Raw genomic sequence first — 5413 nt, forward strand, 5'->3', positions numbered from 1 at the left:
CCCCCAAAAAAAACAAAATTCAAAAAAATCTGATGTTCTGACTACCTACTGCATTCCTTGAGGCCCTAAATACCTGCAAACTAGTTTAGTTCAGCTTAGGACATGACATATACAGTTCAGCAGTCAAAGTGCAGCTTGTGCAGCTTGACAACGGTTGTTGTCGGTGGTAAGCCGAGTTGTAGTCGTGCACCCCCTTAAATATTGGTAATCAGTGGTGAGTGCCACATAACTGTTGATGGCTATTCCTTTTTCCCCATGAAATTGATAGTCAGTGTGTCCCCTTTATTGTCAATATGCCCACTTGCTTCTCTGTGTAGCCCCTTGCTGCTCAATGTGCCCTTCTTTCACTGGTTGTCAGTGAGGGGGCAGTGGCGGCTCTAGAGTTTGCGAGGCCTTAGGCGAGACTTAAACATGAGGCCCCACTCAGGCCCATAATGTAAAAAAACACAAGCAAAAAAATGAAAGGTAAAGTTGTATATATTAAGACAAGCCTTAAATCCTATGAACTATGAGTTCACAGTTTCTAGAATTTCTAGGTTAAACCAGGGCTCTGTAGGCTCTCACCAGGGCTCCGTGAGGTCTCACCAGGGCCCTGTGGGGTCTCACCAGCTTGGTGAGACCCCACAGAGCCCTGGGGAGACCCCAAAGCGTTCCTGGTGAGACCCCACAGAGCCCTGGGGAGACCCCAAAGCGTTCCTGGTGAGACCCCACAGAGCCCTGGGGAGACCCCAAAGCGTTCCTGGTGAGACCCCACAGAGCCCTGGGGAGACCCCAAAGCGTTCCTGGTGAGACCCCACAGAGCACTGGTTAAACCAGTGCTCTGTAAGGTCTCACCAGGGCTCTGTAGGGTCTCGCCAGCACCAGGGCTCTGTAGAGTCTCGCCAGCACCAGGGCTCTGTAGGGTGTCACTGGGGTTATGTGGAGTCTCACCAGGGCTTTTTGGGGTCTCACCAGAGCTCTGAGAGGTCTCACCAGGGTAGCAGGGCTCTGTGGAGTCTCACCAGGGCTCTGTGGGGTCTAACAAGCTTGATAGCGACAGGGCTGAGAGCTCATTACATTACCTGTCTGCGAGGTAATGCGCAGACAGGGCAAATTAAGCGGATATGAGGCCCTTGGGAGCGTGAGGCCTTGGGTGACCGCCTAATTTGCCTAATTAAAGAGCCACCACTGTGAGGGGGTATTACTTACATTGAAGAACTGGTGGAGTAATTGTTGACATTTTTTGTTTACATTTGTTATCAATGTGATTGGCCATGACAACATTCACAGGGTCCAGAATCACTTTGGTTGGATCTTTGCATTTTGCCGGTGACCTGCATTGTCTAATGACAGCATGATCACAACCATTAATCACATGCCTGGCACGCGCACAGGTAGTAAACAAGGCCAGGTTTTTAAATAGAGCAACAGAAAAACATGTCCACATACCCGCCATTTTTCCTTGATATGCCAGTAGTAAGGTGGTTAAAAAACCTTTACTATCCTCTGTAGCTGCAGGCACTATGGAGTAGTTCATCCTACATTTTTTCAGCAAAAGCCCTTTCACTTAAATTTTCTCTTAGTAGTTAATTCTGCTCCCCCTCCCAGCAGTAATTTAACCGCTGTTAACCTTCTAATCACTAATGTAAACACAGAGCACAGAAGTGCACAGGAAGAGGAAACAGCAGAGTGAGAGACCTGAACTTCCTGTCCAGTACAAGATTACAAAGGACAGTGCAGACTCCAGCAACTGTTCATCTACTTGCATGGAGAAGAGAGGAGGGAGGAGAGGGGGCCAGGGAGGAGGGGAGTAGCTTGATTTGCTGAGGCTGTGTGTTTGTGGAGACACACACACAGCTTACTAGCACACACAAGGTTGACTGCAGAGCACTCTGCTTGAGAAAAGAGTCACTCTAAAACAGGAAGTCAGGGTCAGTGTCCAGGGGCCAGATGGTTCTGCAGGAAACTAAAACTTTTAAACATCAAGGAGCAGCATCCATTGTAAGTGATTTCATCAGCACTTGAAATAGCTTAAAAGCCATTTGACTATAATATCACTTTAAGGATGAATGGCTCCACGGTGTCTGCAGCTGCAAAGGTATGTGAGAACTTGTTTTCAAATAGAAGCAAAGTCTACAAATATTCACCCCTCTTCCAGTGTTGCTATGTATGTAAGCTCCCTCTTCTTCACTGACATCTTATTCCCAGGATTCTTCCAGATGATGGGGTCTTTGGCCACCTTGATTGTTGAGAGCAGGTTGACATGCGCACGCGCACAGGAGTTAATTTATCCTGCCATTCATGTGTGCCAAGAATGTGCAGCTCAGTGTACATTCAAAATAGGATTGTGAACAGGCAGGTAAGTTTGTTTCACTGCAGAAGGACATATCATGCATCTTCTGCTATAAAGAAACTCCCTACTTGCAGTCTAAACAATTGTAACTTTATTTCTGTTTCCCCTTGCACATGAACGCAAACATTTAGCTTCACCTTTTTAGGACGAAACTATGAATGCTTTGAAAGTTCCCAGTTTTTAAACAGGAATTTCTCCAGATTAGAGACTATAGGGAAGGGCTTTGAGGTAGCACTATCTCTAACAGATCTCATGCCTATTACAGCAGGTTAATTCTCTACAGTAATACCAGTGCATACAGCTCTATCAAAATGAAAAGAACACTGTGTGTCAGGGTCAACAGGAACCTGGTCATTTATGCAGAACTAGGCTGTAAAGGTTCTGAATCAGTATCAGAGATAATGATAGGGGCCTCAGGTACTTTGAGAGATAGAGGCCTGGGAGAGTCAGAAGTAAGTTCAGTAGGAGTTGACATTGGGGCACTTAATAAGTGTCTGTGAGCAGATTGTTCCATTAATCTTACACAGACTGATACAAAAGATATAAAAGGCCTGATAGACACAGTACAAGTCTCAGGCTCAGGCAGAAGAGCTATAAAAGCTGCTGAAGAGGCCACCCATATATAAATAGGGGTTCTAGGACCCAAAATCCAAGCATCCGTTTCTTCTTGTGAGAGATGAAGACACACCATAAGGCTGTCACCACTTTGGGAAGAATCCAGTGCATAAACGGTTATATACAAGGATATAGTAACCACGGAGACTCACATAAATAGTGAAACTGCAGAGACTGGGTCACACTGGATCACATTCCATGGTACCTTTGCCCCATCCATAGGCTTATTCAGACAGTAAGTCTTCAGAGACTGGGTCTCACCAGAGGCTATGCCACGGCTTCAGACCTGCAGCGCACTCTGTGGCTAACACAGTGCACAAAGGTCAGGAAGGTGCCACAAGTGGAGCCCTGTGCCCGAAGGTCACATTCCAGTTTAGTGTGTGGATATGACTTCTAAGGCAGTGTTGAGGAAAAAAGATCTGAATACCTACTGTATAGATACCAGCTCAAGCAGAATATTAAATGTCTTGATTGAAGAGAAAAAACATCATTAGAGTTCTTAGAATGTTGACAGAAGAGAGATACAATCTGTTAAAAAAACAAAAACAAAATTATAACAGAGGGTTGAACAAAAAGTGTTCTATCTGCTAGGATACTAGCAAAACACATGACGTTTGGAGGGCAGGGTATTACAGCTTAACAATTTCTTTGTTTGCCAGTGTCCAAATCTCCTGACAGTGACAGTATAACCCATATGTCTAAAAATTTCTTCTGTACCCCACAATGGACAATAAAGATAAAGCATTTGTGGGTTTAACCAATCATTTGTGCTTATTAGTTCTATATACTCCATGCAACTAAGAGCATAACAGTGTGGTGTCCTTTGTCAACATACAGTTATAGTCCGAGCTAAAAGGTGTCCCTCTTTCCCATCTTAGAAAGTTGGGAGTTATGGTTTAAGTACCTGGCGATGCCTGCTATTAAGCGTATTAGTCAGTTTACATTCTTTCTAGGGTCGAAGGCTTCACTATAAATGGAGTGCTGTTGTTTTAAACAAGCTGTTAATGGTCTTTATCAGGCATTTAGAAAGCTTCAGCACTTGTTCCCTTTAAGCCATTTTAACAAACTTGGAAGCACCTATCTGATCCAGCTTTTTAAAATCTGAAATAACACCTGCTAGGCTCTATACCATCTGCTTTGTGTCATACCAGTGCTGGTAAATGAATTAAGCATTTCTACATCATGAAATGTTGCACACTTCCATTCTCTAGTTGATTCATGTAGCAGAAGGGTTTATTTAGTGCGGGGTCAGAAAGCATCATTCCTTGTGTTTACACTGCCAGCTAGTGAACAGCTATGTAGAGGGAGAGATTTATATTTTGCATAGTATTCCTGAGTATCTGTGTGTACATGTTCCTGTACAGCTCCAGGATTGCATTCTTAACCTTTGGCAGAACACCTGTTTGCCAAGATTACAGAGTCAGGATATTTTGCTGTCTGCTTGCCAAACAGTGATATTTGGCAGAGAATTTCAGAAGGAACATGAAATGAGTGGTTTCCTTTCACAGCATGTTCGTTATGCTCAGTTTACTGTGGAGAGGTATTAGCTGTATTAGTCCATGTTCGTTATGCTCAGTTTACTGTGGAGAGGCATTGTTAAAAATGAACTGAAATTAATAAGATAAATAAAAAGCTGATGCTTTGACTTATTTTTCCTGCAAGACCCGTGAGTGCCTCTATATCTACTTAGTATTTGTATGGATATTTTTGTGGATGTGCACCCGGGCATTTACCTAACAAATAGAGTGTGGTGGCTACCTCTGGGACATCTTCAGATTATTATAGCCAGCTAAACACTTTTTTCCTAAATACAATTTTTTTGCTATGATAATCAGATCTTTGTACATGATGTTGCTGCAGACAGAGCATCTACCTTAGATTAGCATTATCAAGCAATTTCATGTGTAATCTTACGTTTTCTCTATTTTTTTCAAACCTTGTTCACTTGTTTGCTTGAAATACCAAACACACATGTGGGCAAACATCATATGATTGCAAGTGCTTGCACAATAGCGCTACACGTGTTCTAATCCATTTATCTGAACAGAGACATTTTCTGGCATACACGAATAATGTTTTGAAGGTTTTCTAAACATGGACAAAAGCTGCGCTTTGTGTGAGTAATCCCTTATGAACTCCAGGCTTTTGCGCACATTAAATTTTCATTTACATATTTCCTATGAGACACAAAAATTAAAATATTGTGCTATTGTGTCATCCTTGAGATGAAGGCAGATTCATTGTACCTGCTAACGACACGGCCCACAGGGAGATTCTATAGAGAAGCCCATTCTATGGCTTCACCAGTAATGAGAAATCATTGCCTTTAGAAATGTGCTCACTGCTTCAGGGTGGAATATTTCTAAATATACATTATATAAACCGTGACCTTATTGAAGGATATGAGAGCACTGCAAACAAACAATACAGCAAACCGTAATTAGGCAAATACAATCTGTACTTTCT

Source organism: Nanorana parkeri, unplaced genomic scaffold, assembly GCF_000935625.1.
Source record: "Nanorana parkeri isolate BGI_ZX_2015 unplaced genomic scaffold, ASM93562v1 scaffold84, whole genome shotgun sequence".
Lineage (NCBI taxonomy): Eukaryota > Metazoa > Chordata > Amphibia > Anura > Dicroglossidae > Nanorana > Nanorana parkeri.